Here is a 13,527-nt window from a genome sequence, read left to right on the forward strand (position 1 = left end):
CATACAGACATACATACATAAATAAATCACTATATGCATTATAGGGTAGTTCAGCTTTCAGCTATCAGTTTGACAGGCATTATAGTAATCTATACACAGTTACTCATTACATGTGCAATGACAATAACTTCTGTAACCTAAGACCACTAAGAATTCACCCGAGTTCATTTGTACATTGTGGAAGTTATTTATTTTCTTGTGCCCCCATTAATAGTACTAGTTTTAGCAGTAGTTATTAGCCGTGGCTATCTTCACTGTGCCCACATCCGTCTTCCGTTGTTGGTCAACTGATTTGATGTTATAAACATGTGTCAAATTCCATCGTCTTTACCATACTGCCCTAAAATGAAAAACTGCTGTATCTGTAAAATTTCCGAAATTGAGATATGCCACCTATTGGGCTCGTGATGCACTAATACACAAGTGACTGCAGTTTCAGAATGATTCTTCAATGCTTTCCACGAGTATTTAGGGGCTCCCATTTGCAGCATCTGCAAAATCAGCAGTAAGGCAAGGGAAAACTGCAGTATCTACAATTTTTCTCGGTTTTGTATTTTTGCAGATACTGCAGTCTTTCATTTTGGGGCAGCATAGTTGCAAAGTCCTGAGCATGATTGACAAGTGCAACAAGACGAAAACATTTACTCTTTGTGATTAAAAAATGTGTCATTAGTCGTTTTATTGGTTTTACGAGTAATATTCCTTAGTTAAGATAGGATGAAGTTAGACAGTTGCGTCGTTTGAGAGTTATTACCAATACTAGAGTGCCAGAACCCCGTTAGTGCACCTCAAGGGGTGCACTGTAGGCATTATTTAAGGTTTTTTGCAGCATCCCTTCGGCCCCTAGCTGCAACCCCTTTCATTCCTTTGACTGTACCTCCATTCATATTATCTTTCTTCCATCTTGCTATCCACCCTCTCCTAACAATTATTTCATAGTGCAACTGCGAGATTTTCCTCCTGTTACACCTTTCAAACCTATCTTCTCTCAATTTCCTTTCCGGCGCTGAATGACCTCATAGGTCCCATTGCTTGGCCATTGGCCTAAACTCTATATTCCCTTCCATTCCACTACTCCAGTAACCCATTGTCAGGGTGCTATGATATTTAGTCCGAGACAAAACGGAACTAGCTCCTACGGTATAATTAGTTGGTCACACAAATGACCATCCGAGTTAAGGCAGGCAGAGGGAAATGGTAAAAGGGTCTGACTCCTGGCCTCCAATTTATTGACTGGCGAATACGGTCCTATCTTTCAGTTTTTAAAAAACAGTTAGATCTATCGGATGTAGGAAATGGACATCAGCTCTTATGTAATTCTTAACTCTTGCAGTCATTTTCCTTTTTGGCAATCCAGAGCTGAAATCTCTTCTTATAAAATCCAACTATGTAGATGATATGAAAGATGTACGATTACTATTAAAATAGTTTAACCAGACCAAGATCAGTAACGATGAATTTGGAATTATATCTTCAACGATTTAAATGAGGAAAGTTCATCAGCAAAAGGAAAAGAGAGAAGAGAGGGAGAAGAAAGAGTATGAGGAGGAGGAGGAGGAGGAGGAGGAGGAGGAGGAGGAAAGAAATGCTAAACAACTCCAAAACTCAATCAAAAGTTGGCCCGACTAATCTCACGCTCATCTCTCAAGCCATAAAAAGGTTTGTACGTCATTCCCCCATTTACTGTATAATTAAAGTAAGTGCCCTTATGGTCCATTCCCAAAATTTGAACTCAATTTTCTTGGTGATTTCACGCAAGGAAGATTTGGAAAACTCTCTCGGGCCTTCCAAGGGGAGGCTGTCCCCCTTGGGGACTGCTGGCCGACACGGGGTTAGTGATGTTTTTCCCTCTCTCTCTTTCTCTCTCTCTCTCTCTTTCGGCTGGGGAAATGGCTGGAAGGGAGAAGGAGGAGAGGTTAAGGAAGGAGATGGGGGATGATGCAACTGGATTTTGCTGGATGGGAGGAAAGAGAGGTTAAGGGGAGATAGATAAGAAAGTGAGGAGATTAAATGTTGCAGGATAAATGAAAGTAGATGAAAGATATTAAAGATATTAAAGAAATAATTTCTTGGAGAATGAGAGCAGTTGATATTTATAAAATACGGAACTTCAAAGATAAAAGTATTTTGGAAATGAAAATGGCTGAATGCGGGTGGATGAAATTAATGTGAAAGGTTACTAATCAAGACGAGAAACTATATAAACTAAGTAAGAAATGAGCCGAGGTTTCTTCGGCGCAATCGAGTTTTCTGTACAGTAGCTACAGCGCATATTCAAGGCCACCGAAAATAGATCTATCTTTCGGTGGTCTCGGTATAATGCTGTATGAGCCGCGACCCATGAAACTTTAACCACGGCCCGGTGCTGGCATATCCTATATCGTTGCAAGAAGCACGATTATGGCCAATTTTAACCTTAAATAAAATAAAAACTACTGAGGCTAGAGAGCTGAAATTTGGTATATTTGATGATTGGAGGGTGGATGATCAACATAACAATTTGCAGCCCTCTAGCCTCAGTAGTTTGTAAGATCTGAGAGCGGACAGAATAAAGTGCGGACGGACAGACAAAGCTGGCACAATAGTTTTCTCTTGCAGAAAACTGAAAAGAGAAACTATATAAAAAAAAGAAAATGGAATGCAGGTTATGAGTAAATAACAGACTGATGTTAAAAAGTATGAAAATAAAAGAATAGAGAAATTAAGTAATCCATAGAAGAGTTTTAGCAAGATTGTAATCGATAAGAAAGTGAAAGGGCGAATGAATGGAAGCGGATGGGAGGTGATGAAAAATATTTGTTACAAAGAAATTGCAAAGCAAATAGAAAATATAGGAAAATGGGTAGGAAAAGAAGATGAACTGAAGTTTAGGAATTCTATTCTCAAAAACAAGGAAGATGAATAATGAAAATGAATAATTTTGAAATTGAGCAAAAAAAACCTTAAACACTGGAATGCTACGGACGGGAATTTCGCAAAACTGGAAAAGAAAAGAAATTGCAAGAAAAACAAAACAGACAATAGGACACAGCTCGGAGGAGATGGAACGGAAATAAATTAAACCGAGGGAGAGAGGCAAAGGGTGAATGAGAAAAAGGCATTGTAGTTAAATAGGATTTTAGCAAAAACAGGAATGACTAAATCAGGGGATCGATCCCGGCTGAACTTTGCATAAAAGGGTATTAGAAGTCCCCTCCCTTTTTTTTTTCCTTTTACAAGGACTGAAATGCTGTTATCCTGGTTGGTTGAATAAGCGAAATAATTTTTGTTGCTTTTTTTGTCTCAAGGTGGTGTCCCGTGAACGTCTGTTCTGAAATATTTTCTCATTCTGCCATGAAATGTTTTTTTAAATTCCGCCGTGAAATATTTTCACATCCTACCATGAAATATTTTCACATTCTGCCATGAAATATTTGCACATTCTGTGATGAAATATTTGCACATTCTGTGATGAAATATTTTCACATTCTGCCATGAAATATCTTTATATTCTGCCATGAAATATTTTCACATTCTGCCATGAAATATTTTCACATTCTGCCATGAAATATTTTCACATTCTGCCATGAAATATTTTCACATTCTGCCATGAAATATTTCCACATTCTGCCATAAAGTATTTCCACATTCTGCCATGAAATATTTTTCAAATTCTTCCTTGAAGTATTTTCACATTCTGCCATGAAATATTTTTCAAATTCTTCCACGAAGTATTTTCACATTCTGCCATGAAATATTGTCACATTCTGCCATGAAATGTTTTCACATTCTGCCATGAAATATTTTCACATTCTGCCAAATAGACGGTAACATCAGGAGAGCCTAAATTCGTGATTGTTAGTGTTGGCTATTGAGGACACTAATACGTGACTTTAATTGTGCACCTGTGTTATGAAAATATTGGTTCCTTGGTGTGATGCTAATGAGAAAGATTCTAGATGATGCTAGACAACGCTCTAGTTGGAGTTGGAATGTAAAATTTAGGCCAGTGCCCAAGCTCCCCAGCATTTTCAGGTTGTTTGGGAGTTCTCGCTGAAGCTCCCCAGCGTTTTCAGGTTGTTTGGGAGTTCTCGCTGAAGCTCCCCAGCGTTTTCAGGTTGTTTGGGAGTGCTCTGAAGCCCCCAGCTTTCCAGGTTGTTTGGGGAGTTCTCCTGAAGCCCCCAGCATTTTCAGGTTGTTTGGGGAGTTCTCCTGAAGCCCCCGAATTTTCAGGTTGTTTGGGAGTTCTCAAGCTCCCAAGGTTGTCCCCAGCCCCCAGCATTTTCAGGTTGTTTGGGAGTTCTCGCTGAAGCCCCCAGCATTTTCAGGTTGTTTGGGGAGTTCTCCCTTGCTCCCCAGCATTTTCAGGTTGTTTTGAGTTCTTGCTGAAGCTCCCAGCCGCTTTCAGGTTGTTTGGGAGTTCTCACAGCCCCAGCCGCTTTCAGGTTGTTTCAGCCTCCCTGGAAGCCCCAGCATTTCAGTTGTTTGGGAGTTCTCGCTGAAGCCCCAAAGGTTTTCAGGTTGTTTGGGAGTTCTCGCTGAAGCTCCCCAGCGTTTTCAGGTTGTTTGGGAGTTCTCGCTGAAGCTCCCCAGCATTTTCAGGTTGTTTGGGAGTTCTCGCTGAAGCTCCCCAGCATTTTCAGGTTGTTTGGGAGTTCTCGCTGAAGCTCCCCAGCATTTTCAGGTTGTTTGGGAGTTCTCGCTGAAGCTCCCCAGCGTTTTCAGGTTGTTTGGGAGTTCTCGCTGAAGCTCCCCAGCGCTTGAGTTCTCGCTGAGCCCCCAGCATTTTCAGGTTGTTTGGGAGTTCTCGCTGAAGCCTTTTTCCCAGCATTTTCCCCAGGTTTTCAGGTTGCTGGGAGTTCTCTAGCCAGCTGTTTGGGGACCCCAGCATTTTCAGGTTGTTTGGGAGTTCTGAAGCTCCCCAGCATTTTCAGGTTGTTTGGGAGTTCGCACTGGAAGCCCCAGCATTTTCAGGTTGTTTGGGAGTTCTCAGAAGCCCCCAGCTTCAGGTTGTTTGGGAGTTCGCTGAAGCTCCCAGCGTTTTCAGGTTGTTTTTCTCATGGAGTTTTCAGGTTGTTTGGGAGTTCCTTGAAGCCCCCAGCATTTTTCAGGTTGTTTGGGAAGGCTCCCAGCATTTTCAGGTTGCTCGCTGAAGCCCCCAGCTGCTTTCAGGTTTGTCAGGAGTGCTTTTTCAGGTTGTTTTAAGAGTTTCGAGTTTTCAGGTTGTTTGGGAGCCCCGCTGAAGCCCTCCAGCGCTTTCAGGTTGTTTGGGAGTTCTCGAGTTCTCGCTTGTTTGGGGAAGCCCCCATGCCAGGCTGTTTGGTTCAGGTTGTTTAGGAGTTCTCGCTCACAGCCCCCAGCTGAAGCCCCCAGCGTTTTCAGGTTGTTTGGGAGTTCGCTGAAGCCCCCAGCGTTTTCAGGTTGTTTGGGGAGTTCTCCCCCAGCGTTTTCAGGTTGTTTGGGAGCTGAAGCCCCAGTTGCTCCCAACATTTTCAGGGTCTCAGAAATAAACGGATGTTCTAACAGGAAGCCTCCTCTCTCTCTCTCTCGTAAAGGGGACAGATAGTAAATGTAAATGCGTGTGATTGTGCATTCAGACGCATGAGTACCAAGGGGAGCTGATATGGGACAGCTCTAAGGGGTTTTTGAACCTTAAGATGTTATCAGGTGCTCAGAAATAATGCTTAAAACATAATGCTTTTGTTTATCATGGAAGGTTGAATCTTCCTGCTTGTATTAGACGATACGGTGAAGGTCTAATTCCTAATGTTTTGGAAATTTTCTTTAATTTCTGACCGGCCAATGAAGAATAAGAGGAATTTATTTCTGGTGATAGAAATTCATTTCTCGCTATAATGTGGTTCGGATTCCACAATAAGCTGTAGGTCCTGTTGCTAGGTAACCAGTTGGTTCTTAGCCACGTAAAATAAGTCTAATCCTTCGTGCCAGCCCTAGGTGAGCTGCTAATCAGCTCAGTGGTCTGGTTAAACTAAGATATACTTAAATTTAATTTCTGGAATCACACTCCTCTTCTGTGTTTCCAGGACTCTTCCATGTTGTCTGGTAATAGATAATTATGTTGATGCTTCTCACGTGAGAGCCGGATTTCAATTTATTGTTATATTTATTTTTGGTCTTTATTTCTAATTAATTCTTAGGTCTTTACGTACAAATATTTCTTAGGCGTTGGTTGATGTTGCTGCTAAGGCCTCTGACAAATTCGTTTTGGGTCCGATCTTTATCGGAATCTACTCTTTTATCTTCGATCTTGCTTGTAGCTTCTGGTTAGCTTCTGGTTTTTACCCTCTTGTCCTTGGTTTCTGTCTTCTATCAACCTTGTCAGCTTTTATATATATATATATATATATATATATATATATATATATATATATATATATATATATATATATATATATATATATATATATATATATATATATATAAAGACAGTTTTGCTCCGTATTACTGCTGTTACTCCTATAACTGATAAGTTTCTAAACTTCTTAGAGTATCATGAGTCAACGCTTTGCGTCTGCTGCTCTGAGTTTAATAGCAACTTGGAGCACACTTTGCTAACCTAGCTAAGTGTGTTCAGCATTTTATTGAAAGTAAATGTAGAAGACCGATAGTTGCACACTGTTGAAGTGACTAGTGGGAAAAGGGTTAAACATCCATCACCAACCCCAGGAGAAAAATTTGTCATCAGACTTTTTTTTTTTTATAGTGATGCCAAACCTGTCTCTTGACAAGATGTAGGTTAGATAATCTAGTAAAAACAGAAAACCAGGAAACAACTTCTGCATATGAATAGTGCAAATGACTTATATAAATCTATAGTCTTGCTTTTCATTGAATTGAATAAAAAATTTAGGCCACAGGCCAAGGAAAGCACACAGGACATTAATCCACTGCGCACCAGCGTCAATAATGCAGCGATTATTCAATGCATTACCAGCTCATCTGAGGAACATATCAGGAGTGAGCGTAGATGTGTTTAAGAATAAGCTCGACAAATATCTAAGCTGCATCACAGACCATCCAAGATTGGAAGATGCAAAATATACCGGAAGATGCACTAGCAATTCTCTGGTAGACATCAGTGGTGCCTCGCGCTGAGGGATCTGGGGCAACCCGAACGAACTGCAAGGTCTGTAAGGTCTGTAAGGCCTATGAGGTCATTCAGCGCTGAAAATAATGTTGAAACAATTGTAAAGAGTGTGTGGTAAGTAAGATGGGAGAAAGGGAATATGAACGGAGGTATAGTAAGAGGAATGAAAGGGGTTTAAGCTAGGGGACGAAGGAACGCTGCAAAGAATCTTAAGTAATGCCCACAGTGCACTGCGTAAGGTGCACTGACGGCACAACACCCCCCCCATGGGAATCTTGCTTTTCACATGTCCCCTTCCTATAGAGTTTATGCTTGGAAGTCAAGCCAAATCTGTTATGCTGTTAACGCTGTTCTGAATTGATACTGTAGGCACTTGCTCTTTGCTCAAAGTATGCCTAGTGGAACAGCCTTCCAGAGGATGTCGTGCAGTTGGAACTTCAGAAGTTCAAGCAAAGATGCAATGCATTGCTGCCCTAATACTATTCTTCTTGCATTTTAATACATTTTTATCAATTTATCTATTTGTTAATTAATTTTTTTCTTTTTTAATATGTTTATCTTCTTTCTGTATTTCCCTTTACTTCCTCTGACATCTTCCTAATGAACACCACATTCTTTGGAAGCTTGAATTTCTAGTCAGTGGCCCCTTTGGTGGGCTTGCTTCATATGAGTAGGTTTCATCTACTGAATAATAATAATAATAATAATAATAATAATAATAATAATAATAATAATAATAATAATAATAATAATAGAAAGGTTGAATTTCAAGTCATTGACCCCTTTGGTAAACTTGTTCCATATGAATAGGTTTCATCTACTAAAAAAAATAATAATAATAAAAAGCTTGAATTTCAAGTCAATGGCCCCTTTGGTGGGCTTGTTTCATATGAATAGGTTTCATCTACTGAATAATAATAATAATAATAATAATAATAATAATAATAATAATAATAATAATCCATTGCTGATGAGTCTCTTGCCGATACTCAAGTTGATATTTGCAATTAAAATTCGCTCGTCTTGCAAGTGCTGAAAATTGCTGTATTGTGTTGATAGGCAGAGAAAGTCTTGTCTTATTTCTGCTTTGCTCATCTGAAATATACTTTGGCTGTAGGGTTATGCTATTAGACTGCCCAGGTTGATAAGTATCGCTTAAACAGAGGTATCTGAGGTCGATGTTAGAAGTAAGCGGAATTGTTCAAATATATGATTTAAACCAGTGGTTCTCAAATTTGTTGGTATCGTTACCCCCGGGAGCGGTGGTGTGATGGGTTACCATTGCCCCTACCTCATTCCTCTTCAGCTACGTGAAGATATAATATAAGGGAAAGAAAAATATTGGAATGCTTAATTTCTAATGCATTTTATATGTAAGTTAATTTCACTTTTAATCAAGTCTTAGAAAATAAAGAATTTAGATTCTAGACATTATTCCTTTGACAAAATTAAAATTAAAGCACTGTTCCTTTTATTACAAATTGGAATTAAAGCATTATTTCTTTGGTAATTAATAGAAAATAAAATTTAGGAAGTGCTTCGTTAGCCCCCTTACGGGGGTAATTACCCCAAATTTGAGAACCACTGATTTAAACAGTGTAGACTGTTTATCGTATTTCAGAAAAAGAAAAATAATTACACTCTATTATTACAACTTTTGAATAACATTTTATAAAACTTTTTTACATCTGACTGTTGTAATGTACTTCGTAATTTTTAAGATATCTTTTTTCTGAAAAAGGAAAATAAATTTAACTTTGTGATATTTGTAAATATAATACCGTAGGGTGGCAGATTTGCTATCATCATGGATTTTACTCTCTCGTTCTTTATTTTTCTAAAATCCATATTTTTCCTCTTTCATTTCAGGACTCCTTACGCCAGGTAGGCGTTTTTCAGCAGTTTGACGACAGTATCTCCGGTACGTAGACGTCACTAGTCTCATATTGTTGGATTCCACGCGTATCCTTTCTATATTTGTATTATTTGGTGTGTTTTGCAGTCAGAGCAAATTAAGGTACCATCTGCATTTAGTCCGTGCACACCTGCGTGTATTCTGCCGTTTTATTAAATTGAGCGAGAATATTTTATTACAAAATCATGTCAATCTTGTCTCGGATGCTTGCGATGGTTCTCGCGCGCTAAGTATCATAATGGCTTCGCGTTGCTTCCCCCTAAAGCATTATAATTTGAATAAATTTCATCACCAAAGAAAAAAATTAGAGATAACGTACGGAGTCGACGATTATCTCGGTCTTGTGCCACTGGTCGGTTCATTTAATACTTCCATTCGTATCAGCTTTTATCGTCACAGACACCTCGCCATGAGCGCAGGACGCGTTTCACTTGTCACATCCTCTACAGTACCGCGGTGCGTCTTCTTTTCTTAGGGGGCTAATTATTCACGAATCATTACATCCCATCCGGGCTTTAAAGCAGTGTAGGAGGGGGTCAAGGGTATACGGGTGTCTTCATGGGTCGGGGGAGCCCCACCCCCCTCCTCCCCCGACGTCTCCTAAGACACCCGTATACCCTTGGCAAGGAATGGAATAGAAGGGTTGGGAAAGTATATGGGCGTTCAGGGATGGCTGATGGGACGCGGGGATGGGGGTGGGTGTTGGGACGAGTAGGGAGGGGATTATGGGGTGGGAAGGGAGGGGGAGAGCATAAAATTGTAGTGAACTGGGCCATTACCAGCTCCTAGCTAATGTGAATGAGGATGGCACCCGACCACCATGCCACTAGATGAGGGCTGTGTGACACTGAGTGCCACTCTTCATCTCCCCTTTCTTGCTTCCCTCATGTCCCCTCCCCTTTCCTCCCCCCTCCCCCCCCACACCTCTTTTTGGCTAGCTCTTCTTCCTCCCAGAAGGGGTCGGATAAGGAATTGCCTGAGGCGATGATTTGTATTTACGCTTTTGCCGTATCTTGTGGTCTTGCTTAGTGCAATAAAAGTTTTTTTTAATTATTATGTATTGCTTTATTTGACTGTTATTTCGAAAGTATATTTTGCAGATTTATTGCTATTCTAAAGTACTGGCGGACGATGACATAGATATCATTTTCATCAATAATTCGTCATCATTATGTCATTGCAAGTATTATGATAATAAATAATAATATTCCCAGCAATTTCATACTTGAAACAAAATACGTTCAGTAGATTAAGTGAAATCAGGCTCATTATTTACTTCTAATTTGATCTATTGAAATTCAGGCTCCGAGGAAAGTCTTTTATTAAGAGATTTTCGATATTTTTTTTTTTGTGGTATCCGTTTGGTAAGACTGGTTTACAGTTCAAGTTTAAAAATTTTATAAGGGTTTCGTTAAAACATTTTAAAAGGTTTTCGTTAAGACATTTTGAAAGGGTTTTGCTAAGACATTTTAAAAGGGTTTCGTTAAGACATTTTGAAAGGGTTTTGTTAAGACATTATGAATGGGTTTCACTTAGGCTTTTGAAAGGGTTTTGTTAAAACATTTTGAAAGGATTTCATTAAAACATTTTAAAGGGTTTTGCTAAGACATTTTGAAATGGTTTAATTAAAACATTTTGAAAGGATTTCGTTACAACATTTTGAAAAGGTTTCTCTCTGACGTTTTAAAAGATTTCGTTAAAACATTTTGAAAGGGCTTCTCTGAGACATTTTAAAAGGGTTTCGCTAAGACATTTTGAAAGAGTTTCGTTACAACATTTTGAAAGTGTTTCTCTAAAACATTTTGAAAGGGTTTCATTAAAACATTTAGAGCGGATTTCGTTCAGACATTTATAAAGGGTTTTGCTAAGACATTTTGAAAGGGTTTCTCTGATACATTTTACAAGGGGTTTGCTAAGACATTTTGAAAGAGTTTCGTTACAACATTTTGAAATTGTTTCTCTAAAACATTTTGAAAGGGTTGCATTAAAACATTTTGAATGGATTTCGTTCAAACATTTATAAAGGGTTTTGCTAAGACATTTTGGAAGGGTTTGAAACATTTTCAAAGGATTTCGTTATAACGTCTTGAAAGGGTTTCATTAAAACATTTTTAAAGGATTTCGCTAAAACATTTTGAAAGGGTTTCGTTAGGACATTTTGAAAGGAATTTGTTAAAACATTTTGAAAGGGTTTCTAGAAAGCATTTTAAAAGGGTTTCACTAAAACATCTTGAAAGGGTTTTGTTAAGACATTTTGAAAAGATTTCGCTAAAACATTTTGAAAGGTTTTTATAAAACATTTTAAAAGGGTTCCATTAAAACATTTTGAAAGGGTTTCTATAAAACATTTTAAAAGGGATTTCATTAAAACATTTTGAAAGTGTTTCTATAAAACATTTTGAATGTGTTTCTATAAAACATTTTGAAAGTGTTTCTATTAAAACATTTTGAAATGGTTTCTATAAAATATTTTGAAAGAGTTTCCATAAAACATTTCAAAAGGGTTCCTATAAAACATTTTAAAAGGGTTTCATTAAAACATTTTGAAATGGTTTCTATAAAACATTTTGAAAGGGTTTCTATAAAACGTTTTGAAAGGGTTTCTATAAAACATTTTAAAGCGGTTTCATTAAAACATTTTGAAAGGGTTTCTATAAAACATTTTAAAAGGGTTTCATTAAAACATTTTGAAAGGATTTCGTTAAAACATTTGAAAGGCTTTCACTGCGACATTTGAAAGGGTTTATTTATGAAGGTAGCGCACATTAGAAATAGCGCTACGAGCATTTGAATGTCTAATTTGTTAATAAGTACCAGTGATATTTCTCTCTCTCTCTCTCTCTCTGTGACATTCATTCATTATCATATTTCGCCCTCCATCTCTCTTTCTTCGTTATCAGTGGCTTTAAATTCCTCTCCGTTCCATTGAATCGGCATTAAAGTTCCGACGGCAACATTCATCTCGGTGCCTTCTATTAGTTGAAGAGAGAGAGAGAGAGAGAGAGAGAGAGAGAGAGAGAGAGAGAGAGAGAGAGGAAAGAAGGAGTGAGTCTAAGGCCCTCTCCGCTGCCTCCCATTCATCTAATTATAATCATCTACAGTAGATATTATCCAGGATCTCTCTCTCTCTCTCTCTCTCTCTCTCTCTCTCTCTCTCCTCTCTCTCTCTCTTTCCCTCTCTCTCTCTCTCTCGGCGGATGTTGTTGCAAGAGAAAGTGAATCATTGAGAGTTATTGCAGATAAACTAGACTTGTTAATGATATATATATATATATATATATATATATATATATATATATATATATATATATATATATATACATATATATATTATACATGTATATGTTATATATATGTGTGTGTGTGTGTAATTTACATTTAATGGGTTGTTTTTGGTTTTATATTGAAATAATAAACATGTCACGCATGGAATTAGTGACATGCTATCATATATATATATATACACATATATATTCATATATATATATATATATATATATATATATATATATATATATATACATATATATACATATATATATATATATATATATATATATATATATAAATATATATATATATATATATATTATATATATATATATATATATATATATGTATGTATATATATATGTATATATATATATATATATATATATATATATATATATATATATATATATATATATATATATATATATATATATATAGATATATATATAATGTTACGCCTCTACTATTTACTGTAAATGAATCTGTGTCTTTTCTTGTTAAAAGATTTATCCGAGCACGGTAGCACCCGTCGTGCTCTGGCATCCCCAGTCTGATGTGGCCACCATCCATTTACTTACCTTGCAGAATTCTTGAGTGATTTAAAAGAATTTTAAAATATTTAGTTCATACATAGGAGTCAGCTTATGAAATATGTATGATCTGAGTTACTTTATTGTTCTTTCCTTATAGTATTTGTTTTATTTTATATAACGATAAAATCCGAGAGGATCTGATCTTGTTTGTCCTTTGTAATTAGGGTTACAAAATGCTGAAGTATTTTGTTGACTTCAGAAATTTTTTCTTTCAGAACGGGAATGCATTTCCTGGTCTGCAAAATAGCGAGAATTACATGAATATTGTCTGACCTCGCCACTAATTCCAGATTTGCTGTTGCAATAATTTTCTTAGATTGATAAAAGATGAAGTTTCGGATATAAAAAAAAAAAGGTTGGTTTCAACCGATGGAATTTTAGGTATTGTAAGATGCTCATACTCACATTTTCCAGATAAGAACAGGTTTCAGGTTTCATTATATATGCAAGTATCCTCTTCATTTTCCTAATTCCTTAATCTAACATTAATAGAAGCAGTCTTAGCAGTCTTTAGCTAAATTCTATAAACATTATTATTTAGATTGATTCATGTTTTTTTTTCGGGAAGTGGCCCACTTCTAGAACTGAATCACTGTTTGTTTCGACTTTAAGACTTATCATCAGTGAAACGAAAATAAAGTATATATTGGGATGTTTGG

At 37.2% G+C, this 13,527-nt stretch overlaps 1 long non-coding RNA gene across 1 annotated transcript in view; it reads left to right on the forward strand.

Annotated features, from left to right (window-relative positions):
- The window catches only part of LOC136844363 (uncharacterized), a 263,377-nt gene extending 254,287 nt beyond the window's left edge, over positions 1-9,090 (forward strand). Inside the window, exon 3 of the long non-coding RNA XR_010854833.1 lies at positions 8,957-9,090. This is a non-coding gene — a long non-coding RNA (uncharacterized lncRNA). The remainder of the gene's footprint in view (positions 1-8,956) is intronic.
- Positions 9,091-13,527: the final 4,437 nt, after the last annotated feature.

Source organism: Macrobrachium rosenbergii, chromosome 12, assembly GCF_040412425.1.
Source record: "Macrobrachium rosenbergii isolate ZJJX-2024 chromosome 12, ASM4041242v1, whole genome shotgun sequence".
Lineage (NCBI taxonomy): Eukaryota > Metazoa > Arthropoda > Malacostraca > Decapoda > Palaemonidae > Macrobrachium > Macrobrachium rosenbergii.